General features: G+C 32.4%; 1 pseudogene across 1 annotated transcript in view; it reads left to right on the forward strand.

Moving 5' to 3' along the window:
- Positions 1 to 1,277: 1,277 nt before the first annotated feature.
- LOC143228820 (spectrin alpha chain-like) overlaps positions 1,278 to 15,903 on the forward strand; it is a 61,749-nt pseudogene continuing 47,123 nt past the window's right edge. Inside the window, exons 1-10 of the transcript XR_013015464.1 lie at positions 1,278 to 1,333; positions 3,156 to 3,435; positions 6,573 to 6,698; positions 9,079 to 9,219; positions 11,843 to 11,926; positions 12,206 to 12,310; positions 13,290 to 13,381; positions 14,424 to 14,568; positions 14,908 to 15,024; positions 15,468 to 15,641. The product of XR_013015464.1 is annotated as a spectrin alpha chain-like (transcript). The remainder of the gene's footprint in view (positions 1,334 to 3,155; positions 3,436 to 6,572; positions 6,699 to 9,078; positions 9,220 to 11,842; positions 11,927 to 12,205; positions 12,311 to 13,289; positions 13,382 to 14,423; positions 14,569 to 14,907; positions 15,025 to 15,467; positions 15,642 to 15,903) is intronic.

The raw sequence follows: 15,903 nt of genomic DNA on the forward strand, positions 1-15,903 counted from the left end.
TGAATATGTTGAGAAATTGAGCAACTTGAAGCTGACTGAATAAAGTAATGTTTGTAATAATTGAACGGTTATCCTGTTCATGTGAATAGAACGAGTTTATGGTATTACATATTGTAAGACTTACTAGTTTGCATCCAGTTAAATAAGCAAATTATTAACCAGTGAACCTTTTTTTAGCAAATAAAGAATAATAGATATTAATTAAGTAGTGGCGTTTTTAATTAATCTTAACATAAGTAACACTGTTTACACTGGAATCTTATAATAAACGTAAGCAATATATTACGTTAAAGCTACACTATTTTCCAGCGCAAAGAAGTCTGACGTAAGAAAAAAACAGTCATCAGTCTGACAATAGTTATGTGGCAAAATTTTAATTATTTGGATAATTGGAATAATCAGAATTTCTAAATTTGATTAGGTTATTATTTCCAAGACAGTAGTAGATTTAATTGTAATCTTGATAAATCATTTTTTCCCAATGATTCTAATTAGTGTAATCATTTAACCGAGTTAATAACCAAGTTAAAGTGAAAATATGATATTTAAATATGTCCTGTTACATATATTGTTGCTAATAAAAGTTTTTCTATGTTTTCATTTGCTTTAAACACTAATTCAAATATCTTTTGGTGTATATTAACTATTGGATGAATGATTTTTACATTAAGACACCAATACAAGGTTCCCCTAGTGATAACATATGGATACTAATTTATTGTGTAGCTGTATAAAGAATGTTAAGTGCTTAGTCATGTGATATATACACATTGTTATTACCTATGTGGCTGAATAAGGATAAAGGTTATGTTATCACTCCTTATAATCAGCAAGATTTCTCAAACAGCTTACTACATATGGCTGACAATTGGTATCAAGTTGGACTGTGGCCTAACGTAGAAGTTAGGGGTGAAGTTCTACTGGTACGCGGTACTGAGTTTGTTTTATATTTACGCATTCTTTTCAAATACAGGTCCATTTCACTAGGATGAATCCCTCTACTTTGTTTTGAGAATTTCACCCCTGTTAGAAGTGATTAATTTTGGAGGGTCAAGGTCACACACACACAAAAAAAAAAAAACAGCATATTTTTTAAGATGGAGACTGATTTTTTTTCACGTTATTTTTGCTCCATAACTTGGTCAAAAGGTGACTGGATTTTGATTAAACTTGTTGGACATAAGTAGAATTTCTCATTTTCATTCCAAAAATGGTTTATGTACATTGATAACGATAAACTTATTTTTTGTATCATTTGGAGCCGAATGTGATCGAAGCTGTATGGCAGAGATATGCACTCTACTGAATGGTCCCTCAAGTTTTACAAGTTACGGTAATAGTTCAACTACAAGTGGTAGAGTGAGTGTTCAGTGACCAGTAGAACTTAATTACAAAGACATATAATGACAATGTCAGATAATTTCACGAGCTTATAGTTAATTTTAAAACATTTTGGTGAACAAATTAGTATCTGCAACCCCCAAAACCCAAAATGTTTAGCTTTGTATTCTAACTCTTTTATTCTATCACTGAAGAATATCAGGTGTGGGGAGATTAACCAAACTCTTAATAGTTTTTATGCCCTATGGATTTTGAGTTGTTGTTTTTTACAAGATATGATGTGCAAACAGTTTCTGGTTGAAAAGATATTTAATCTATAAAAGAGAAATTCGAAAATATTCAACTTGTTTTTTTTTTAAATACAGAAGAAAGGAAAACAGAAAGGTTTTGGCTGTGAGGTTGTAATGGTGGAAAACAATTTTTCATTTACTAACATGTAGTATTACATTAATTTTTCACAAGTTAGAATAATGCTGTAGAATCTTTTAAAACTAATTTCTTGAATATACAACTTTATTAATGGTTTCTGTTTTGGAACTTCACAATTGATTCAGTACCAGTAATAAACGGACGTTTTATTCTGCTGAAGCCTGTTTGTCAAGGCATGTGGGTGTAATTTACATGTATGTGGTAGACATGTTCAGCCAAAACAAAAATAGCTATATGTATATATACATGTTTGAATGGGTGAGCTATTTATTAGTAGTAATAATACGAGGTTACTGTTACGTGTACTGATTTTCATAAATAATGACATATTAACAAGTGATGTAATTTATTCATATTAAACTATTTTAAAACGTACATTATATCTGCTATGCCCAACACAGTTGGCTTTAAATCTTAGTGTGCAGCTGTCACTTTCAGTTTAATTATAGTTGTATAATTTTTCTCTGTACTGCATGTCTGGGATGACTAGAATTGAATGGTATAGACCCATTCTGGAGTCTATACAGAAGTTTATTGTCACTTCATAGAAGACTGGTTTAGTTGATTTGATTTTGTCTGGAGTTACTTACTTGGTTTTTGGTTTTCTTATTATAACAACAACATCTATCTGTTGCAAAAGGTGTGGTTAAAGGTTGAATGAATCAAGATTTTATCTAACTTAGAAAAGCTGATTTACATGGACATGGTCAGATGGTTTAAACTGTTATTAACTAAAAAGCATTGTGGTTTGTTTAAATTGTCAGGGCCTGAATAAACTTCTTGTAAGATATATAATAAAAGAGTTAATGGTGACTTTGTGTTCAGAAGTCTTCTGACAATGGAGGAATTTCTTTTGCTTGGAAGATTGCAATGTTTTCTTTTCTTACCAGTTTATTTGATGAGGGATTTCCTGATAGAGATGGATTATTTAGTTGCATATTCATTGAATTGGTGAAAAGTTAAGCAGTATTTAGAAATTTGACTTGGTTTTTAAAAAAATGCTCACCCTTTCAGCTGTTGGGATATTATAATGTGATGGTCATTCCCACTATTTGTTGGTCAAAGAGAAGCCCAAGAGTTGGTGGTGGGTAGTGATGACTAGCTGCCTTCCCTCTAGTCTTACACTGCTAAATTAGGGAGGTCTTATGTAGCTTTGCATGAAATTCAGAAACAAACAAACAAACCCTGTTTGATAAAAGATTTCAGTGTGATTGTTTCATTTTTCATATATATTGCTATAATTATATACATGAATGAAGTTTAGGTCAAGAAGTAATAACAGTTGTTATTGGCTTATAGTATTTAAATTTTTTCTATTATTTGTACAGCTATTGGAGTACTTTCATATACTTTGTTACTAATAAGCTACTGTTTATTTATTACAGTATATTCTTTGAAGTTCTTGTTGAACATCAGGTAGAGATGGATGCTCAACCTCAGGATATTAAAGTTTTGGATAATGTGGAGGATATACAAATGAGAAGAGAGCAAGTTCTAAACTATTATACAAAGTTAAAATGGGAGACTCAGATTAGACGTGAAAAACTTGAAGATGCCAGACGCTTCCAGTATTTCAAGCGGGATGCAGATGAACTGGAATCCTGGATTATTGAAAAACTACAAGTTGCTTCTGATGAAAATTACAAAGATCCAACAAATCTTCAGGTGCTTAATAATTAATTAATTCAGTAATTAATATTTGTGAGAAATGATATGAAAAAGAAACAATATACAATAATAATTATTACACTGCTTAAAGCTTGATTGTATTAAATCTTCTTATCTGGCTGTCTGTTAAGGTGTTTAAGTTTAATTTATTTCTCAAAGTAAGTTTCTATTCTTGCTTTTGCTGATATGTTATTGGTGGAACCAAAACATAAAACTTTGTTGTGTCATGAGTTAAGACTGATTTTTTTCAGTTTGTTTGTCTTCATATATAATTGTTTATTGAAAGTTTGTAAGTAATTATTTCTTTTTTTCAGTAGCTATCTTACATTATAGAATCTCATTTTAACATGTCATCCATGCTGTATGGGTCTTTCCTTATATTCTGTAGTATGTTTTTAACACAGACATAGAAAAATTTGGTTTTTGAAAACCAGCCTCTTGTAACAAAATGTAATAATGCACTGTATACAGTGTTTTATGTTTATAATATTAGATTTTATTTAGAAAACTTGAAATTCTGCATTTTTTTATTATTATATTTATTGCTTTAAGTAGGTCTACATCATACAGTATGTGTTGCACACCACACTTATTTTGTACCAGCACAGTATTCTACCACCTATTTTATAATAGAGCAGTATTCTACCACCTATTTTATAATAGAGCAGTATTCTACCATCTGTTTTATAACAAAGCAGTATACTACCACCCAATTTATGACAGAGAAGAACAGTACCACCCAATTTATGACAGAGAAGAACAGTACCACCCAATTTATGACAGAGCAGTACAGTACCACCCATTTAATAACTGAGCAGTACAGTACCACCCATTTAATAACTGAGCAGTACACTACCACCTATTTTATAATAGAGCAGTATTCTACCATCTGTTTTATAACAAAGCAATATACTACCATCTGTTTTATGACAGAGCAGTACAGTACCACCCATTTAATAACTGAGCAGTACACTACCACCTATTTTATAATAGAGCAGTATTCTACCATCTGTTTTATAACAAAGCAATATACTACCATCTGTTTTATGACAGAGCAGAACAGTACCACCCAATTTATGACAGAGCAGTACAGTACCACCCATTTAGTAACTGAGCAGTACAGTACCACCCATTTAATAACTGAGCAGTACAGTACCACCCATTTAATAACTGAGCAGTACACTACCACCTATTACTTGACAGTACATCATACCAGTACCTATTTTGTGATGGTATAAAGTATAGGTATCTAGTTAATGTTTTTAATGTTTTGTTTTACAACAATGTCACTTGTGGTATGCTTACAATATGGTTTTCTTCCAAGCAATTAGTCAGGTCAATTAAATGAAGATTCACAGAATACTGAACTGTAGAATATACTGCTTTTCTGAAACTATTCAGGAGAAAGAGTCAGTGTCAATAATTTCATAAGATTATAAATGTTTATTTAAATTACACTGTCACAATACACGCAAGAAACTAAACAAAGTTAAGAGTCACTCTGGTGGTGGATGTTGAAATTAAAACTATGATCAGTAAACTGAACAAATAATTTCTTACTTTAACATAAGCTAAATCATAATACATATTGAAAAGAAGCAAAACCTATCTTACTGTTGAAAAACCAAGTTTAAAACAATCTGATGTTGGAGTTTAAGCAAAACTCTCAGCCCAAACTAATAATTTAAACTTCACAAAGTCTGAGTTAAATTATTAAGAAGACTCTGAAGTCACGTTGAGGTAAAAGGTGAATAGTTTGTCAAAGTTAAAACCAAAATTGAAGGTTAAAGCTGAAGAAAAGTTAACCAAACGTTTGACCTGAGAACACTGTCGTCCAATAATTTCTTACCTTTGTCCATAAATGAATCTTAAATCATCCAAATATTCTATTTTACAGGGCTTTAAATACAAAAACATCATATAAACAAAGCCAAATTTGCACATACAATGCTCCTCACATTTGAGACCTGAGTCTACTGACAGCTGAGCTTTAGATTGTGGCTGATTCTGACCCTGATGTGATTTGCTGAGAGGAAAGATAACTTCCTCTTTCTGGAGTCTCTCTCCAGTGGCACGTCTATGGACTTGTAGTGCTAGAAACTGGGTTTAGATACCCATGATGGGCAGAGCACAGATGACCCTTTGTGTTTAACAACAACAACTCTTTCTAGACATTGTATGCTATCTTTCCCGTGAGAAAGTTGATTAACTGTTAATTTGTGAAACCACATCTTCCCCTTTTTTCTTTTGAAAACAGGGAAAATTTATTGTTATATGAGCAAATCTGGTTATTTAGTTTAAAAACCCTGAAAGAGAACACTAATTTTGAAAACTTGACGTTTTAAGTAAGAGGTAGTAGGCGCATATATTAGTCACATATTATACACTTTATAAGGATTTTTATCCATTTTTGAATACTCAGGAGAAACATGGTTTTGACTCCATTTACGTATTGTACGAGTTGATTTCTCCTATCCTGTAAACAGGTTTGAATGTAATTCATGTGGATCATTGCTGATAAAACTGCAAAGCTTCTTTACTCAAAAGATTATGTTCAGAAACAGTTCTTGAATACCAGACATTGCAGTTAAGTAAAACAAAAATGAATAAACCTTTTGCAAACTGTTAATACTGTGACAACATCTGGTTACGTCATGTGCTGGCTACGTGTAGATTGTAGTGAAGCATTTCTGACCATTTCCTGGTTAACATATTTTAAGTTTTGTTGGATTTGTGTTTAAATGACATTGATATACGTTTAAGAACATAATAAATGTTTTGCTAATCACAAGTAGCAGCCTGGTATGACTAGGAAGTTAAGGCACTTGATGCGTAATCCGATTCGGGTTCGAATCTCGGTCACACCAAACATGCTCGCCCTTTCAGCCGTGGGAGCGTTATAATGTGATGGTCAATCCCACCATTCATTGGTAAAAGAGCAGCCCAAGAGTTGACGGTGGGTGGTGATGTCTAGCTGCCTTCCCTTAGTTTTACACTGCTAAATTAGGGACGGCTAGTGCAGATAGTCCTTGCGTAACTCTGCGTGAAATTCAAAATAAACCAAATCACAAGTAAAACTTTTTTACATTGTTATTGTTCTTTAATTGTTAAATTCAAACTGACACTTGTTGTAGGCAAAGATCCAAAAACACCAAGCTTTTGAAGCAGAAGTGGCTGCTCATGGGAATGCTATTTTAGTGTTGGACTCTAGTGGAATGGAAATGGTAAACAGAAACCACTTTGCTTCTGAAATAATCAAGGTAACCATGATATAGATTTATGAATTTTAAGTTTCAACTTAAAGGGAAATGAAATAAGAATTATATCTTACTGATACTTATGGCTGTAATTTTTTTTTTTTTCATTATATAGTTTTGTATTTATTGTAGTGGTAACTTAGACTTGGTATTGTGTTCTTTTTTTTTAATTTTTTGCAAAGATATAATATTTATTTAATATTTCACCATATTAACAAATGTTAGAAGTTTTTTTGGTGGGTAAAGAATTATGATTAAAGAAATTGTCTTTACAAACTAGCTAGGTTCATCTTGAAGTAGCTAAGCCTTATTGTTTCAGCATTTGTTTTGCTATTGATATTTCTTAGTAATGTTAACCCTTTTCAGACTTGTGGTGTAACTAAAGTCACTTCTTTATAGTCACCAAAATTAATAATGGAGAAAAGAAATTGTTTTGAAACACAAATACTTCAAATACAAAATCTTTGGACTTAAATTAATTTTTTTTTGTACGTTTACCATTAAAATAAAACAATAAACACAATGTGATATAACTGCATGGTATACTGTTATACGACATGCCATTAACCATTGATGTGAAAGCCATGTTTCACACATTTATTAGTAAAATACAATCACAGACCTAATGATATTAAATAATCTGTTGAAAGCAATGCTGTAATCCAATTCACTTTATCTCGTTAAAACTAGTAAAGATGTATATATGATATTTTGCTCACTATATTTATATATTAAAGTTGCCTCTGTAGTCCTTCCATAAATAATTTACAGCTGTTTCAAACAGACTATTTATAACTGTTAAGCTCATTCTGGAAGAAAGATTACTGTAAGATACTGTTAGTTTTAAGTTACAAGTGGGAGTTGTGTTTAACTTAAAAGGAACTGCAAAAGTAGTTATTTCAACAAAATAAACAAACAGGGGGAACTAGTAAATTCATTTCAAGTTGTTGATATGCTTGTGAAATATTGTTACTCATTTCTCTTCTGTCAACAACACCCTTTAGTTCTGTTTGTCCTCATTGTACTGCTTTATGTGCATCATCTAACCCAGAGTTTTCCTCTATCCTTCTTTCCCATGTGATTTGTGAAAGCACCATGGAAATTATACATGTTCTACTTTCCCATTAAAAGCCAGGTTTTTCTTGTTGACTGTTTGTTTTGTAAAGTTCCTGCCTTAACCTGTTGACTGCCAAGTATTTCAGCTGATACAATACAACTCTAATGTTTCTTCATTTTGTAACTTTTTTCGTGATGCCATTTTGGATCGAAAGTGAAACAATTTGTAAGTAGGTAAAATGCATGTATGGTGCTGACATCTAGTGTTAAAGTTAGGTATTATTGAGAACGAATTAACTCGTCAGTGGCACTGTGTTACCAATTGGTTTGGACGAGTTATCTCATCTATGGCACTGAGCAGGTTAATATATTCTAAACGCATTCTGAAGTTAACGTTTGGCTTGATGTTAACACTTTTGTTTCTGCCTAAAATTCTACAACTCCTTGAAATTTTCTGTAAGCTCTGTTCACACAGTTTTCTTCTAGTGTGCAGAAAGTTTCCATTAGCTGTATTGTTTCAAATTGTATTGTGAGCTCTCGTTTATCATTGTATTACAGCTTTTAATGCTGTATCGGCTGTTGACATACCAGTCGGGTCTCAGGATCGCATGGATGCTGGAATGATTGATAATCCATCTTTTTCTTCTCTCATTTTGGTGAAGAAGCCCAGTGTTTGCCTTGGCCTATTCACCATCTTTAACTGGAGCAAAATTTGTCTGCTATTCTTAATGTATCTGGTGGTCTAATTTAATATTTTTAAATATTGATTCAGTTCTTGTTATGCACGTGGCTGCTACGTTACATCAGATGATTAAGTTTTGAATTCTTGTGTTGTCTTACCTTTTCACTCTTGCTGCCACACACATAAATTAACAGAATGCTAATGACATTCATGTTCTTCATATTTCTCATGCAGGTGACCTGTTGGCAGGGTATTCTTTTATAATGTATCATTCTTGAAGTCTAGACCCCTCCTGGGTTGATGTTTGTTTTGATTTTTTTTGTAGGGGCTGCTATCTTTTTGTTTGTTTCTGTGGATGTATAATATTGAATATTACATTCTGTAACACTTACAATAGTTTAATACATACCACTGTTATATTTTATACAGGTTTTTTGATTGGAAGACATTTTGATTTTTTATGGATTGGCAAGAAATATTTGAAAAACAGAAAAGGTACAGTTGCCACTCTTATGGTATTCATGAAAACAGTCCTTATGATAATGTGTTAGATTAAGGACCAAACAGGAAAAAATCCCAAGGTAATAGTTTCACAGTAAATAGGTTTGTTTTGTAAAGATTCTTTCTTATATTTCACAACAATAGAAACGACTGGAAGAGCTACGTGCACTGTGGGAACTGTTGTTATCAAAACTTTCTGAGAAAAGCCTAAAGTTGAATCAAGTTTTACAGTTGGTTCAGTTCCTCAGACAGTCTGATGAAATGATGTTTTGGATCAGTGATAAAGTAAGTCAAACTGTTCTATAAAAACTAACAAACTTAAGTTACAAACTCTTGTATATATTTTGGAAACATCTTTAATAAAATGATCTCTTGATGCTCTACTTACTGTGTTTGTTTTTTTGGTTTGTTTTTTTTTTAGATACTGTTCACTACCAGTGGTATCTACATACCATATTGTTTTTGTTTTGTTTTTCGTTTGGTTGTTAAAATACTCAGTGTAAAGCATTTGTTAAAATCTTTGCATAAAAATTACTTATTTTCTATATAAAATACATTGGGTTCCTACAAGTAATTTGTAAAATGAATTATTGATGGTAGTTGTGTGTGAATTTTTTCAAGCATCTCAGTTTGGTGATACTACAACCAACAAAGCTGTAGTGGCCCCACGTGCTGTTTAGTTTGTTAATGGTTTATAAAAATGGGTTTAAAAAGCCTGTTAGAAGTTCATATTAATTTTAGGGTTAATAAACACCTGGAAGGATATTTAAAGAACTTGTTAACTTTTCCTTTGAAATATTATCTCTTACTGCCTCATCTGATGTTTGATTTTGTTAAGAATGTTTAGATGTATTTATTTGTATAAAAAAAATAATTCTGCGTAAAAATACCTCGTAAAATGCTAGTGAAACCATCGTTATGATCAACCTGTTAATAGTATTTATATGTGCTAATCTGTACGTATGAAATCGAGTCTCGTGCTCTGTGCTGAATCACAGCTGATTATTGTCCTGAGTTCACATTTTTTAAACTGAACACGTGTTACTTGCTAGCACTTCCTCGGGTCGGGCACCCAGAATTTGGGCTGTACGGCACTTCTTAACATTGTAAAATCATCCAAGACTGAGGTAAAACTCTATTTTTAGCATTTTTGGGTTAAACTAACATTCCATACAAAGTTTTGCAAAATAATTCACAGATTTAGTGACACTATTGCAAGTTTATGGCTCACATAGTACACGGTAGTAAACTAAGATGATATATATGCACATGTGGTGTTGTGTTGTTGATTTACCTGCTTGGCCTCTTAGCTGAGATCAAGCATAGTGTGTTGTGTTCTTGGCCTTTTTTTTGTTTTCATAGCAGGTACGAAGGCCTCAACTTTGCTGTTAGTGAGATAATTCTCACCACCCGGATCAATGGTACTCTATGGCTTTTGGTGTAGAACAGAGCGTACTGTAGGTTCTAGCTGAAACTCAAACTTCAGTCAACAGTGCCATCTGTCTGTTTCAAAAAGCTTATTCTTCAATCTTTCTTTCGTTTCTTTTGAATATCAACATCTAACGTAGCAGTGCAAGTACAATGTTCCTCAGAACATATTTCTCAGACAGAACATGATGCACATCATTGGCAAATGAGAATAAGTTTGTGTCATCAGATTCCTTATAAACGTTCTTTCCAATCACAATCACGAAACCATCTGTAATTCCCTGGAATCACATATTACATAGAATCCTTTTACACAGTCATGCAGAATGCAAGCAATCAGTTCTCGTTAAGAGCACTGGAACTTGATGTCATCCATCAAGTTTATTCACTTTGAAAGAATTGCCAAATTGAATAGAGTTCATTTCTGTACCTTGTTGGAGCTTTAAAACAATGCCTTGAACATCTTGCTTTCACACTTAAGATCTTGGACGATGTGGGTCATTTCTTGTGTCACAAAATCTAAGGAGTTTTCGGATGTTCTACTAGACATTTAACCTTCATCACTCTCTAATGGAGCAGCATAATAAGTCCTTTTTTTGCATCTTTAATTTGCTCTGCTGCTATTTCCCATCTTATTTTCATGCCATTTTGACCTCTAGGTCTAAACCGTTGCATTCACGATAACATCGAGGGCACTTTCCACAAATACCACACATGAAGACTTTGCACTTACAGGCACCCATTTTCTTCTTTTCTTGTATGTCAGTAGTATGTTCACACCTGTTTTGTGGCTGGCCATGGATCCATGGCCATCAAGAGCCATTATGGGCCCCAGGGTAGCAAGCATTAAGGCTTTCCCTCTACACCAAGTGGCAAGGCATTACATATAGGTTCTCCTCCTGGGCCCTGAGGCACTGGCTCCCATGATCCCCCCCCCTCTCATTGGGCCTGCATGGATCCAGTTTTAACAAAGAGTGCAGCAATCACCTGATTTTGTCCAATAAAGTTTTGTTAGAAGTGTTAGCCAATAAACATATGATTAGGAATGACTGGAAAAATTGTTTTGCAAAATCCTGAGCACCTGGTTCATGGAAGAACTGTTAAAAATTTTGATTAGTGTTTAGTCACATCCATTATCAGTTCAAAGCAAAATATTATAAAGCAGATACTGAAAAGTTAGTGAAGTATTATTGTATTTTATATGAAAAAAAAACATTTTTATTAAAGAAATTTTATTAAAGTTTTTTTTTTGACAAAAGTATTTGTGAAACAAAAGGTGAAGCAGATTTTCATATCTCTGTAATATATTTCTTTGTTAAACCAAATTTTTAGTATAGTTGAATGCAAACTACGAAATGTGATCATATTGTTTATCTAATCAAATTTTAATGTATATGTTAATATAATTTAATACAAAGTATGAGATGTGATCATATAGTTTGTATAAGGTCAAGAAATATAATTATTTCTGTTTTTGTAGGAAGCTTTTGTTACTACGGAAGAATTTGGTCTGGATCTTGAACACGTCCAACTATTGCAGCGAAAATTTGATGAGTTCCAGAAGGTAACTAAACGTTATGTAATTAGTGGTAAGCAATAAATAATTTTGTAAAACCCAAAAGTAAAATGTGGTGTTTTTAGGGTTAGAAGATTTGGGAAACTAAGTTGAAAAAAAAACCAAATAAAGTAGACAGGAAATGCTTGCTTTTGTTATTCAAATCTTGAAAACCAGAGTTTTATGAATTATGTTTTAGTCTCTAATATCTATTTCCAGAAAGAAGCAGTGTCATTTTAAACCTGAATATATTTAGTAATGTAGATTAGTGCATGTTTATGTCAACAGGACATGGCAAGCCAGGAGTTTCGAGTTAGTGAAGTGAATGAACTCGGGGACAATCTTATCAAGGAAGGTCATTCGGAACATGATGTGATCCAGAAAAAGAAGAAGGTAAGTATAATCTAAAATTAAATCGTTTTGCCTTCAGTTGAATACTAACACATTTTAATTTTGTAACGTATTCCACAACTTGTACAGCTTTAATCTTATAAGAGAGTGTTTTTTAAGCATAATTTTTTTTTTGTAAACTTCCAAAAAAAACTTTAAGGTTGGGGCAAAGGTTATTTCGTGCTTGTTGTTTTCTGCATGTATTGTTTTATTGTGTGTATTCAAATGTTTCTGTTATTTGATGTTAACAATTTGAAATACTAACTAAGCAAAACAAAAGAAACAATCCAAACTCAGATTAAAAAATCGTGAAAATAACAACAACCACCTCAGTTGGGAAAGTCTACTTTTCTTTAAAACTAAATTACTGCCACAGAATTTTTTTTAAATGTTAACCATTGCTTGTGTATATATGTGTGTGTGTGTGTATTTTATATTTAGTTTGACATTACACTCAGTGGAAACTTTGAATCCCATGAATGAAAATCTTCCTGTTTTCCATTGTATTATGAGCTATTTTAATTTTTTTTTACTGTTAGCGTAGCTGGGCCTGGCATGGCCAATTTGTTAGGGCACTTGGCTTCAATCTGAGGGTTGTGGGTACAAATCTGCAGTACACCAAACATGCTTGACCTTTTAGTTTCAGGTTGTTATAATGTGACAGTCAATGGCACTATTTGTTGGTAAAAAACTAGTCCAAGAATTAGTTCTGGGCAGTGATGACTAACTAACTACCTTTTCTCTAGTCTTTTACTGCTAATTTCTGGATGGTTAGTGCAGATAGCCTTTGTATGAAATTCAAAACAAGCCAAACCTTTCAAATATCATCCAACCCAAGAGGATAACAATAGATTATTATGTGAGCTGTTGTTGAACAGGAGAAAACTAACATCAGTGTTCAAAGTCTGAAGGGTTGTATAACACTAGAATGTTCAAAGGTATTTTTCAATTATTGGTCAGTGAAATGTTGTCATTTAATCAGGAATTGCATGATGCATGGCAGAGACTGAAAGCACTGGCACTTCTGCGTCAAGAAAAGTTGTTTGGAGCACATGAAATTCAACGCTTTAACAGGTAATTATCATTAAAAAAAACATAAATAATAATGTACTTCTGATCACAAAGATATCTCTGTTCTTTAGGAAAGTTCTGGTTGTGTTTCAGGAACTTTGTCTGTTATTCCAAAATGTAGAAATGTGGACAGTACATAAAGTATTGATAGACAGTCTTCCATCTGTAAGCTCAGGAATGATTTTAAATAACTCATATATTGCAGCAGTAAATCTGGTTGTAATTAAATTCTGGAATAAACAATGAAATGATTTTAAAAATGTCTAATTTTATGCATACACAGAATGGGATGACTAAATATTAAGTGCATATCACCCTTTTGAAATTGGTTACTGTTTTATGTATCGTAAGTATCTAAGTGTTGAAGGGTGAGTTTTATATAAAGTTCATTATGTTAAATCTAGGAACTTAGTTAATATCTTAATAACATCATGATAAGGGTTAGCGTTTATATTTTTCTATTTTAAATTTTTAAATATATTTAGTCGATATTTTAGTCCTGAGGACGAGACGTAATACAAGATGACCCAAGATACGTCTGTTGTTGTTCCTAAACATTCGTTTTTAGAGTTTCTCAAAATGGTTTTTTTCCAGACTGTTTTGTCTTCTGAATTGAATAACTTTAGACCAAAGTTAAAAAACAACAACTTTGATTTCAAGTTAATCTTGGTATTTGGGATTGATTTACAAAAAGAATCACTGAAATAATGCAATATGGTTTTCTGATGGGCTTTTATTGTCTATAGGAGTTAGTGTGTTTCATACAACCTGTTAAGTTGAAGTTGGTTGCGAAAGGTAACTGTGTGGTCTGTAGGGAATTTCTGTTAATTTATTGTTACTATCATTTAAGATTGAGCTAAAGATTATAATGTCTGTTAAAGTTTGGAGTTTAGAAGCATTAGAAAAGTACATTTGTTCAAATGAAATAAAATTATATTATCTGTTGCTTAAAAATGTACTTAAAATTTTACTATGAATATTTTAACCATTGTAAAGGTATTGTTCATATTAAAAATATAGTATGTCAATGCTTGCTACTCATCAGAGATGCAGATGAAACAATTGCTTGGATCACAGAGAAAGACTTGGTACTCTCTTCTGATGACTACGGTCAGGATCTGGTCAGCGTTCAAACTCTTCAACGAAAACATGAAGGGATTGAGAGAGATTTGGCAGCCTTGGAAGATAAGGTTTGTTCATCAGACTTTTTCATAGAACTTAGAATCTAGTTTCACTGGTTACTGACTTTAATCAACTTAAATTTCTGCACGTTAAAATTTTATGATATTAAAAATAGTTTGTTGTAAGTAAAGTATGCAACTATCCAAATTATATTAGGGCTTTGTGGCTATTTTCAGTTTACTCCAAAGAAGACAAGTCTACCTTTTGAAAGAAATTAGTTTATAGGTTTTTGTTTTTCATTTTGTATTCAGGCTTTCCATATTTTCAATCATTTATCTTTGTCTTATTTGGAGGAATTTGATTTCTCAAGATAAATTGATAATTATTCAATACTTATCTTGTCCAAGGTGGTGACTATTGGGCAAGAAGCTGAACAATTGTGTGCCAATCACGAAGACCATGCAGATCAGATACTATCCAAACACTCGGAAATTGTGTCCAACTGGGAGATGCTCAAGGCTAAGGTATCAGAAAATAATGTATTAATTAACTAAAGATAGAATTGTTGAAGTAATATTTCTATAGATACTTTAAAAGTCGTTTTATCAAAACATTTTTGGAAAAAATGGAGAATATCGTATTTGTTTTATTATGATGTAAAATATGTAGTTGTTGGATATTAACCTTAAAAATTATTTCAGGTAACTTAGCCGATTTTTATTTTAAGAACTAAAATTTCGTTTCACGTGCAGTTTATTAAGTTTTCCTTTTGAAACTGAATGACGTTCTTGTCAGAAAAAAAAATTGTGTTACTCACTTTAATGTAAGGGTTTCAAAATTGGTGATGTTGTGTGATGAATTTGTTATTGAGAAATTTGATTTCAGAAAATAATCTCTACAAAAACACTTATGAAATTTTTATTTCTCCCCCAACCCCCAAATGCAACATTAAAATACTTATACATAGGGTGAAGAACGACGTCAGCGACTGGATGAATCGTATTACTTGCATCATTTTCTGGCAGATTTCAGAGATCTTGTTTCTTGGACTAATGACATGAAAGGTATCATCCTGGCCGATGAACTTGCTAAAGATGTAGCTGGGGCTGAAGTACTACTGGAGAGACACCAAGAACACAGGGTAATTTAAAATATTGGTTTAACTTAGGCCTAAATGCATTTTCTGACACTAGCACCATTAAAATTTACTGATATCTTTTATTTGTTTATTTTATCTTGAAAAATGAGTTAACTAATAGGTTTTTTGGGAAAACATAAAGTATTCACTTTTGTATGCAAAAAATGGCTCGTTTGGGTTGAGAAAATATTTTACATAGAAGAGCGAACAACGTTTGACCTTCTTTGGTCATCGTCAGGTTCACAAAGAAAGAGGTAACTGACCG

Source organism: Tachypleus tridentatus, chromosome 10 (genome assembly GCF_004210375.1).
Source record: "Tachypleus tridentatus isolate NWPU-2018 chromosome 10, ASM421037v1, whole genome shotgun sequence".
In the NCBI taxonomy this organism is placed as follows: domain Eukaryota; kingdom Metazoa; phylum Arthropoda; class Merostomata; order Xiphosura; family Limulidae; genus Tachypleus; species Tachypleus tridentatus.